This window comes from Carlito syrichta, unplaced genomic scaffold (genome assembly GCF_000164805.1).
Source record: "Carlito syrichta isolate Samal-C Ts95f unplaced genomic scaffold, Tarsius_syrichta-2.0.1 Scaffold313052, whole genome shotgun sequence".
NCBI lineage: Eukaryota > Metazoa > Chordata > Mammalia > Primates > Tarsiidae > Carlito > Carlito syrichta.
The window spans coordinates 172,075-184,150 of NW_007257148.1; the positions used below are offsets into that span (position 1 = coordinate 172,075).

General features: G+C 41.1%; 1 pseudogene; it reads left to right on the top strand.

Moving 5' to 3' along the window:
* Nucleotides 1-11,187: 11,187 nt before the first annotated feature.
* Nucleotides 11,188-11,682, top strand: LOC103272650 (annotated as a pseudogene).
* Nucleotides 11,683-12,076: the final 394 nt, after the last annotated feature.

A 12,076-nucleotide genomic window follows, 5' to 3' on the forward strand; every position in this document is an offset into this window, starting at 1 on the left:
ATATTTTATTTGACTTTCACATTTAAATCATTGATCTATCCTGAATTTTTAGGGTGTCAGTTTTTTTTCCAAGTGACTACCTGGTTGTCCCAGAGCTCTTTCCTAAATAATACATCTTTTCCTTACTAAATTAAAATGGACCTTTTCTTATTTAGTATATTATTTGGGCATGTTTCTAGACTCTCTGTTATCTTTAATTGATCTGCCTTTCTGTTTTTGTACAAGTCCTACATTGTTTTAATAGTCATAGGTAATTTTAAAATGTTTTAGTAGCCAAGCACAATAGCTCACACCTGTAATCCCAGCACTTTGAGAGGCCAGGGTGCAAGGACTGCTTGAACCCAGGAGTTCAAAACCAGCCGAGGCAACATAGCAAGACCTTGTCTCTACAAAAAATTTAAAAATAATTGGGCTTGATGGTACACACCTGTAGACCCAACTACTTGGGAGGCTGAGGTTAAAGGATCACCTGAACCCAGGAGATTGAGACTGCAGTGAGCTATAATCGTGCCACTGCACTCCAGTCTGGGTGACAAAGTGAGACTCTCAAAAAGGAAAAAAAATGTTAGATGTTCCAAGTATTTTTGCTTATTTTTCCATTTGAACCTTAGACTCAACTTGTTGAGTTCCACACAACAATTTCATGGGTGCTTTTTTTTTTTTGACAGTTTTAATTTTATAGATTAATTTAGGGAACTGTGACATCATTATCATGTTAATGCTTTTTATCTACATATGGTGCCCTATCATTTAAGTCTTGTTGTTTTCTTCAGAGATGTTTTACATTTTACTTTATAGAGATTTCATAAATTTTAAAGAGCTTATTTTTACAATTGTCATCAATTTTGTTGCCATTATTAATGAAGTGCTTTCTGCTTAAAATTTACCCTAATTTTAGTGTATATAAAGGCTAATGATTTGTTAGTTTTTACTCAGCCACCTGACTTAATTTTCTTATAGTTTGTAATAGTATTTCAGCTATTTTGTTTTCGAGCTACGCAATCATGTCATCTGCAAACACTGATAATGTAACCTTTACTATAGCTTGCATATCTCTTTGTGTTTTGTTTAAGTAGAATAATGTCAAATAAAATTGGCTATAATGAACTGGGTTGAGATAGATAACATGTATTCATACTAAGGAGAATCAAATGATTCCTATTTTTTACAAAACTTTGAGTGCATGTTGAATTGTATCACATGCCTTTTCAACATCTATGGAGATGATCATAAGATTCTTCTCCTTGGTTCCTTTAATAAGATGAATTTTACAATATTTTGTAATTTTGAGCCATCATTGCATTCCTGAAATAAACTCTACTTGGCCATGTGTATTTTTTTAAATATATGGCTAGTTTGTGGTTTGTATTTTATTTAGAATATTCACATGTATATTTACCAGTGAGATTAGTCTACAGTGGTGTATGTATGTGTGTGTGCACATATCGTTAAGGAGTTTTGTATTCATTTTATGGTGGTGGATTTAACCTCTTTCCCCGTGCTCTGGAACAGTTTAAATAGCATTGGAATTTTCTGTTCCTTTTTTGTTCGATTTTTTTTTTTTTTTTTTGAGTTGGAGTCTCACTCTGTCGCCCAGACTGGAGTGCAGTGGCTGCTCCTGGCCACCGCAGCCTCGACCTGCTGGGCTCTGGCGATCCTTCCGCCTCAGCCTTCCAAGTAGCTGGAACTACGACGCACACCGCCAGGCCAGCTAGTTTTTTGTGATTTATTGTAGAGACAAGGTCTCACCAAGTTGCCCAGGCTGGTCTCGAACCCCCAGGCTCAGATAATCCTCTCGCCTCAGCCTCCCAAAGTGCTGGGATTACAGGCTGAGCCACCGCACCCAGCCCTTCTGTTCCTTAAAATTGCAATGAGATCTTTTGGTGTGGTGGATGATGTTTGGCAAGTAGCTCTTTGACAACTTTGCTGATATATTCAATGAAATTAACCTTTTATCTGGGATCAGGAACTATCCTTTTAATCAACGTTTTCAAGTTTGTTTGCTTAGAATTGGGCAAAGTGATCTCTCCTATGCATATGGCTGTGGGCCCCTTATTTTCTTGATGAAGATAGCTAATAACTGACCTACTTTTTTGTTTATATGTGTTTTCCCCAAAATGCTACACCTTGGATGTCTATTTTGTAATTGTTTTGTTTTGTTTTCTTAAGTCGTAATCTCACTCTCATCCAGGCTGGAACACATTGGTGCGATCACGGCTCAACAAAGCCTTGATCTTCTGGCGTCAGGCAATCCTTCCACCTCAATCTTCCAAGTCGCTCCAGGAGTACACCATGACTGGCTAAGTTTTTGAAGCGACAAGGTCTTACTGTATTGCCCAGGCTGGTCTTGAACTCCTGCCTTCAAGCAATCCTCCTGCCTTGACCTCCCAAGTGCTGGGATTACAGGCAAAGTCACCATGCCTGGCTTTTTTGCTTTTTAGTTGACTTCACTTTTAATAAATGTGCTATGTTTTGCTTTCCTTGATTTATATTGGTCTTAATTCTTTGAGCATTTAACTTAGTTATTTTATATTCTTAATTTATAAGAGATTAAGATGTAGGCTTAATTCTACACAGCTTAAGTTGACTCATTTAGCTGCACTAGTGTTGTCATTACTATTATTTTCAAGATGTTCTTAAGTTTCCATTTTGATTGTCGCTTTAACCCAAAAGTTTAAATAATTTTTTTTCTTTCACAGAAAATTGGATTTTTGTGGGGGGGGGGGTGGTAGTTTTTCTGATTCTTTTATTTTCATGTTTATGGCATCAAAAACAATGTCGTGTATACTATATGCTTTGGGGTGTTTATTGCTTTTCAATTTTTTAAATGTTCCAAGAGCACTTTAGAAAAGTACTCTCTATTTACAGGATACAGATTTTAGTAGATATTACTCAGGTTTGCTGTTTAGATCTTCTAAACAGAATACGGTCATTTGTCTTGTCAGTCAGAGCCCCAATATTAGTTGGGAAGGGAATAGAAATGAGCTGTATCAGAAGGGCTCTGTGGGCCAGGAGCCCCTGCCTTAGCTCATGTCGTACATCAGCATTGAGAACATCAGCACAGGATGAAAGGGTCTCAACAAACTTGGGAAGTTTTAGTTCTTACCACTGCTCACCACTGTCATTCAATATTAAACTGGAAATAAATGGGTAAGGCATGCTAAAAAGGATAAAGGACAAATGAATACATTTAATTCTAGATATTTATTGAGCACCTACTACAGACCCAGTAGTGTTCACAACCGTTTACCTCTCTCCAGCCCTCCAACTATTCCACCATTCCCTCCCACCCTTTCCCACAAATTCCAAGCAAGAAGATAACACAGCAACTTGATAGGGCCTGTTTTTTTTCAGGTAGGTCCCTGTTTAAAAATTGGTGGAAGCAGGCAATAGCCCTTTTCTCAGAATATCTGAACTCTCATTTGGGAATGGCATGCAAATTGTATGCAGATATTGGCATGGATTGAAAGCTGGCTGTGATTACATTATTTTCTAAGTCACTCAACATTCAGGGTAGTAGAAGAAGGCAAAGTAAAATCCACAGAATTTAAGAGCTAGAAGGACTATAATGGGGAAGTAACATACCTGTTTAGGAATTTTCTAGACTACAAAGCAATCTGTTATACATCCATATATGTTACATATATACATGCAAACAAGCTATATAATACAAACATGGCCTAGAATTGTGATGTTACAGGGTTTTTTCCTATTAAGGGTCCCACCATGCTTTTGACATTTTTGACAGTGCCTGCTCCTAAGTGTGAGGGTGTGTCTCATGTTCAAATCATCAAAGACCATTTCTGTGAGCCTTTCATCACTAACTTTCAGTACAAGAAAGAATTTTCAAAGTCAATAATATTTATCCTTTGTTGAGTGCCTGCCAGCTGCCAAGTCCTTTATGTATATCTTTGGCATCTTCACAGTTCTAAGAAACACAAACTTTGTTTTACCCAAAGGCATATAACCAATAAGGGCAGAACTAAGATTAACCTCAGTCATGTCCGACTCAGTTGTGTTGTGAATACCATGGGTTACAAAGTGAAATATTACTCGAACCTGTAATCCCAGCACTCTGGAAGGCTGAGGCAAGAGGATCGCTTGAGCCCAGAAGTTTGAGACCAGCCTGGGTGACATAGCAAGACTTCATCTCTACAAAACAAAAAAGTATCAGGAGCAAGATCCATCCATCTTCAGACTGAAATGGACAGACCTGAGTTATGCAAACTCACCGAACCTTGGCATTGTCATCTTAAAATAATAATAGCTTCCTGCTAGGGTTGTTGAGAGGAATAAATTAAAATAACTTTGTTAAGGCCTCAGCGCATATTCTGGTCTTCTCTTGCTGCAGAACACACCACTCCCACATTGGATGTTTAAAGCAACCAGTCATTCACTTTGCTCACAAATATATGTGGACAGAGCTCAGTGGTGTTGGCTCATCCTGCACCTCCATGTGCAGGGTTGGAGGACACAATCCCAAAAGGGCACACATAGCGGCTGGCAGGTCCATACTGACTGTGCTGGGAGCTCAATTAGCGCCACCAGCTAGGAGGCTCAAGTCCTCTTCCTCGAGGCTGCTTGTGCTTCCTTACAGCATGGAGGCTGGGACCCAAGAACAAATGTTCCAGTGCACCTCTGCAAGAGCTGCAAGGTGACTTACGACCAAGTCTCAGAAGTCCTAGGATGTTACTTCAGCCACATTCTATTTGTCAAACCCCTGGCTGATCCAGATTCAGTAGAGAAAGAACTAGACTCCCCTGTAAATAATAGGAATAACTAAGAATTCATGCCATCATTAATCTGCCACAGTGCCAGATAGATAAGAAACACTAAGTTGCCATTCATATTTTAATTAGAAAAACAGTTTTACAGTGTCAGTAGACAGTTTTCTAAAAGGATATTAAATTAACTCAGCTCCTCTGTCATATGTCAAGCACATCATGTGTACCTTATATTTGTTTATTACAAAGGCAAGGATAAAAGATTTACCTTCACATATTGAGTCAAAAATGTAGCATTGGCACAATTTTAAGCATTTGGACAAGTTGATAAATGTTAAAGATTAGCAGTTATTTTTCAACTGCATTTAAAATAACATCTATTTCAACATAATATGTCATAGCCTATACAATTTTTATTTTTAAATTTGTTAGAGGCAATGGTATAGTGGGTAAAAATCTGGAGCCAGATTGCTTGAATTCTAATCCTGTCCCACTCCTTACTAGCATGTGGTCTTTAGAAAGTCAGTCACTCTGTTCTTCAGTTCTTGATCTGCAAAATGGGGATAATAGGGCTGTTGGAGGATCAACTAAATTAATATACGCAGTGCCCTTGGAACAGTGCATGGAATTCACGGTTGACAGACATAGACAAAAGGAATCTGCAGAACTCAGGGAGCCCAGAGAGATTACAGGGGAGTGGGAGCAAGGGCTTTACAGAACTCCTGGATGTGATGGTTTGCAGAACACTCAGTTCCCTTGCATCACACACTGCTGGTTGCATACCCAGTGTCCATGAAAAGAGCCTCACTTCAAGGATGGTAGACGCCGGGCTCAGTGGCTCAGCCTGTAATCTCGCACTTTGGGAGGATGAGGTGAGTGGATTGCCTGAGTCTGCGGGTTTGAGACCCGCCTGGGCAACTTGGTGAGACCTCATCTCTACAATAAATCAAAAAATTAGCCGGGCGTGGTAGCGTGCGCCTGTAGTTCCAGCTACTTGGAAGGCTGAGGTGGAAAGATCGCCGGAGCCCAGCAGGTTGAGGCTGCAGTGGCCAGGAGCGGCCACTGCACTCCAGTCTGGGCGACAGAGTGAGACTACGACTCAAAAAAAAAAAAAAGGATGGTAGAAAAGGAAGAGAAAAAGCTAGATATCACTAGAAATAAGCTGGCTATTTATAGACTTCTAGTTCCATGAAAAAAGTAAAGTAATGGTGGTAGACTTCTCAGTTACCCACAGTGTTAACACTCTTAACTGATCCACTGGTTCATAAATAAGGAATAACAATACTAGTTTAGAGGATTAAATGAGATGATGTGCATAAGGCAAAATAGTGACTAGTAAGTTAGTAAGTGCTCAATAAACATAGCTACAGTTAGGCTGGTCATGGTGGCTCACACCTACAATCCCAGCACTTTGAGAGGCTGGCGAGAGGATTGCCTGAGTCCACGGGTTTGAGATTAGCCTGGGCAACTTGGTGAGACCTTGTCTCTACAATAAATCAAGAATGCGCCAAACGTGATGACACATGCCCGTAGTTCTAGCTACTTGGAAAACTGAGACAGAAGGATCACCTGAGCCTAGCAGGTTGAGACTGTGGTGGCTGTGAGCATGCCACTGCACTCTAGCTTGGGCAGTAGAGTGAGACTCCAACTCAAAAAAAAAAAAACCCAAAAAAACATAGCTACAGTTGATGGGAGGGTCCTTAATAAACCAGTTGTCCTTGCTCACTTCCAACAGCAATTCTGTCTATATCTTGCATTTTCCTCTAAGATTTCATTTGAATAAAAGGTTTTGAGAATTAACACAATTTGAAAACCAGTGCTAGAACACCACAGGACTAAGTCACCTTATGCCAACCTAGGATACACATGGTTTGTTGACCATAAAATAAGTGTTTTCTTTTTTTGTTGGTTTTTTTGTTTGTTTGTTTTGAGTTGGAGTCTCACTCTGTCACCCAGACTGGAGCACAGTGGCTGCTCCTGGCCACCGCAGCCTCGACCTGCTGAGCTCCGGCGATCCTTCCACCTCAGCCTTCCAAGTAGCTGGAACTACAGGCGTGCACTACCACATCTGGCTAATTTTTTGATTTATTGTGGAGATGAGGTCTCACCAAGTTGCCCAGGCAGGTCTCGAACCCACGGGCTCAGGTAATCCACTCACCTCAGCCTCCCAAATCGCGGGATTACAGGCTGAACCACCGAGCCCGGCTAATAAGTGTTTTCTAAGAATGTATTCAAGTAAAAATACTGAGATGTCAATGAAGGTGGGTTTTTCTGTAGGTTGGAAAGAGGCTCAAGCCCAAAGAAGCTTCATACCCTCCAAAAAGATGGAAAAGCATGGGCTTTGGAGTCAGACCACATCAGAGTGTAGATTCTGGCTCTACTGCTTAAGTATTTTGTAACTGTAAATAAATCACTTGATTTTACTAAGCCTTATTTCTCATCTGGAAAATGGGATAATATCTAAGGGTTACTGGAAAGATTCCATGAAAGAAAAAATGAAAACTATTCAGAAGCCTTTGCTGGAGACTTACATATAGAGACTGAAAATAAATTTTAATTGTCTAGATTCATTCTCCAAATTAAAGCAATATTTTTAGGGTTCCCCTCCAGGGGGAGCATTATGTAAATTACTTGGGCTTTCTGAACAACCAGATTTCTTATAATAGTCACTGTCCTGTTTTGATTACAGAGTAACTTATGGCTGCATCTTTTTTTTGGGGGGGGGTTGGAGTCTCACTCTGTCGCCCAGACTGGAGTGCAGTGGCACACACCCAGCCACCGCAGCCTCGACCTGCTGGGCTCCGGCGATCCTTCCGCCTCAGCCTTCCAAGCAGCCAGAATTACAGGCATGTGCTACCACGCCCGGCTGATATTTATTGTAGAGATGAGGTCTCACCAAGTTGCCCAGGCGGGTCTCGAACCCGCAGGCTCAGGCAATCCACTCACCTCAGCCTCCCAAAGTGCGGGATTACAGGCTAAGCCACCGAGCCCGGTTTATGGCTGAATCTTAACGAACAGTCTCTAAACAAAGCTAGAGTGATATACTAGTACAGAAATGTTATTATAAAGAAGCAGAAATGGAGGTTCAAACAGACAAAAAACTTGGAAAATCCTCAGTGCCCTGCCCTTGGTCTAGGCTGGCTGGGTACCTCCTCAGAGCAGCAGTTGCCAAGGAGAACCCCACAGCACCATCATATCTGCTTTTCTCCCACAAGGTACCACCTGGTCAACAGTACAGCTAACCCCACATCAGATATAATACCTCAGCTTTGAGGAAGGCCAGATCCAAAGGATCAGCTAACAACAATTTCCAAGGCACTCTGGGCACTCAGGATGCTGTGTGTCAGTGCAAGTACACAGCACAAGGTTGCCACATCTGGCAATTGAGAAACTCACCATATATATAATCAGGGGAACCCTACAGTGCTTATGTCAGTCCCCTGCCAACCTCAAATCAGAAGAAGTCATCTACCCAAGTGAGAAGGAACCAGAAAAATAATTCTGACAATATGAAAAAACAGAACTATCCAACACCCAAAAGACCACACCAACTCTTCAGCAAAAAAAACTCTAACAAAAATGAAATTGTTGAAATTCCAGAAATAGAATTCAAAAGGTTGATGATAAAGTTGGTAAATGAACTTCAGGAGAAAGTGAAAAACCAATGTAAATAAATTTTTAAAAATATTCAAGGCCGGGCTCAGTGGTTCAGCCTGTAATCCCAGCCCTTTGGGAGGCCAAGGTGAGTGGATTGCCTGAGCCCACGGGTTCGAGACCTGCCTGGGCAACTTGGTGAGACCTCATCTCTACAATAAATCAAAAATCAGCCAGGCGTGGTAGCGCGTGCCTATAGTTCCAGCTACTTGGAAGGCTGAGGCAGAAGGATCGCCGGAGCCCAGCAGGTTGAGGCTGCAGTAGCCTGGAACAGCCACTGCACTCCAGTCTGGGTGACAGAGAGAGACTCCAACTCAAAAAAAAAAAAATTCAGGACATGGTCGAAAAATTCTCCAAAATATACACCTAAAAAAAAAACAAAAAAAAACCCCTGGAATTCTGGAAATGAAAGAAGCATTTAGGGAAATACAAAATGCAGTGGAAAGTTTACACAGTAGACTAGAACAAACAGGATAAAGGATCTCAGAATTTGAAGATAAGGCTTTTGAATTAACTCAATCAGACAACAATTTAAAAAGAAAAACAGAACAGAACAAAGTCTCTGAGAAATGTGGGATTATGTCAAACAACCAAACCTAAGAATTATAGATGTTCCTGAGGAAGAAGTGAAAGCAACAGGTTTAGAAAACCCATTTGGGGGAATAATGGAGGTAAATTTCCCTGGCCTTGCCCAAAGAACCCCCAAAAGATTCATTGAAAAAAAGTCATCCTCAAGGCATATAATCATCCAGCTACACAAAGTTAATGTGAAGGAAAGAATTTTAAGAGAAGTGAGACACAACCATCAAATAATTTACAAATGTAAACTTATCAGACTAACAGCACACTTCAGAAGACACAAGCCAGAAGGAATTGGGGCCCCATTTTCAATCTCCTCAAACAGAATAACTGTCAGTCAAGGATTTTGTGTCCCACAAAACTAGGTTTCATAAATGAAAGAAATGAAGTCTTTCACAGACAAGTAAACAATGAAGGAATTTGTCACCACGAGAATGGCCCTACAAGAAATATTCAAAGGAGTCCTAAATACTGAAACAAAAGATCAAAATACATCAGTAGAAAATGCTGGAAATCAGAAAGTTTACAGGCTTTATGGAATACCAACACAATAGAAAAAACAAATAAACAAAACAACCAGATAACAACCAGTATGATTAATAGAATAGTACCTTACATATAATTGTTAACTCTGAACGTAAATAGCCTCAATGCCTCACTAAAAAGATAAAGAGTGGCAGAATGGGCAAGAAAACACAACCCAAATATCTCCTGCCTTCAAGAGACCCACCTAACTCACAAAGACGCCTGTAGACTCAAGGTAAAGGGGTAGGGGAAAATATTTCATACAGATGGAAACCAAAAAACAAGCATGAATAGCCATTATCATATTGAATAAAAACAGTAAAAAAAAGAAAAGAAAAAGACAGCTGTTATATAATGATAAAGGAATTAATTCAATGGGAAGATATAACAATTTAAAATACACATGTACCAGCTTTAGAAAATAAATTCTACTAGACCTAAAAAAAAAAAAAGAGAGAGAGAGATAGCAATACAATAATAGTGGGAGACTTCAACACTCCACTGGCAGCAATAGACAGATCATCAAGCAGAAAGTCAACAAAGAAACATTGCAGTTAAACAGGACTCTAGAAGAAATGGAACTGAAGTCATCTACTGAACATTCCATCCCAACCCACAGAATATACTTTTTTCTCATGAGCATATGGAACATTTTCCAAGACAGTCCATATGATAGGCCAAAAATTAAGTCTCAACAAATTCAAAAAAATTGAAATAATATCAAGCACCATCTCAGACCACAGTGGAAATGAACTAGAAATTAACTCCAAGAAGAGCTTGTGAAACCAAACAAAAATAGGGAAGTTAAACAATTTTGCTCCTGAATGATCCTTCGGTCAAAAATAAAAGCAAGATGAAAATTTTAAAATTCCTTGAAACAAATGACAACAATGAAACAAATTCTCAAAACCTCTGGGACACAGCCAGAACTGTGCTCAGAGGAAAATTTATAGAGCTTAAGGCCTACAGTAATAAGACTGAAAGAGCACATATCAATAACCTAACATCACACCTCAAAGGACTAGAAAACAACAAAGTAAATCCAAAACTAGCAGAAGAAAAGAAATAATGAAGATCAGAGCAGAACTAAATGAAATTGAATTTTTTAAAAAAGTACAAAGGATCAATGAAACAAAAAGATGGTTCTTTGAAAAGACACAAAAGTGATAGATCACTTAATAGACTAAGAAACATAGAAAGAAGACTCGAAGTAGCTCAATCTGATGAAAAAGGAGATGCTACAACTGCTATGTAAGGAATTCAAGAGATCATCTGAGACTACTATGAACACCTCTATGCAAACAAACTAGACATTCTAGAGGAAATGGATGAATTATTGGAAACATATAACCTCCCAACCATGAATCAGGAAGAAACAGAAACCCTGAACAGACCAATAATGAGTAGCAAGATTGAAACAGTAATTAGAAGTCTCCCAACAACAACAAAAAAAGTCCAGGACCTGATGGACTCACAGCTAAATTCGATCAGACCGTCAAAGAGGAACTGGCACCAAATTTAACAGAAGCTATTCCACAAGATTGAGAGGAGGAAATCCTCCGGAACTCATTCTAACAAGGCTGGTATCCCTCTGATACCAAAGTCAGGAAAAGACACAACAAAAGGGAAGAGGCCCCGGCGACTGGGTGAGGCGCCCAGATGGTCTGGCGGTGAGTCCCGGCCAGGCCCTGCTCAAAGCCTCAGCATGGGAAGACGCCAGAACAAGCGGAGAATTCCCGAGCAGTCGTGGCTGCCGCTGCCGCTTCTGCCCCCACCGACACCGCCGCCACCGAAGGACGCGGCCCTGGGAGGCCTGTAAGCCTAGGTGCTGCTGGCTGCGCCCTCTCCACAGTCGCATACGCATTGAAATGGCATTGGCCATTCAATGGCATTGGTACGCATTGGCCAACTTGGATACTCACAGGCTAGAGGCCATCGCGCAGGAGAGTTACTAGACCTGATAGAGGATTCTTGTTTGGGATTCTACCTTGAGGTGCACCACGCGGTCAAGTGCGACTGCTTCTACCTGGAGTTCACAGACACTGGGTGCATGAAGGATTTGGGCATTCAGCCCATGGAAGACAAAGGCTCCTGCCGCCTCCGCTCTGCTCCCTCCCCCGGAGAACCTGGAAATGGGCCCGATCAGCAGGTGCAGCGCTCGCCTCCGGAATTCCAGTCGCTGCGGCATGAGAGCGTCTGAGTGACCAGGAAAATGACATAGACTGGTCCTGTGACTTGGAGGAGTAAACTAAGTAGGAAAAGGAAAAGAAAAATCCGACAAAAGTTCAAATTCCCCTTGAAGATCCTAGTATTTTAAAAACCCACGTGGCCTGGTGCGGTGACTCAAGCCTGTAATTCCAGTACTTTGGGAGGCCAAGGTGAGGGGATTGCCTGAGCCTGGGGTTCGTGACCAGCCTGGGCAACAGGGAGAGACCTCCCAATAAATCAAAAAATTAGCCGGGCGTGGTAGCATGCGCCTGTAGTTCCGGCTACTTGGAAGACTTGAGGAGGAAGGATCCCTAGAGCCCAGTAGATCGACGCTGGGGTGGCCGTGAGTGTGCCACTGCACTCCAGCCTGGGCAATGGAGTGAGAC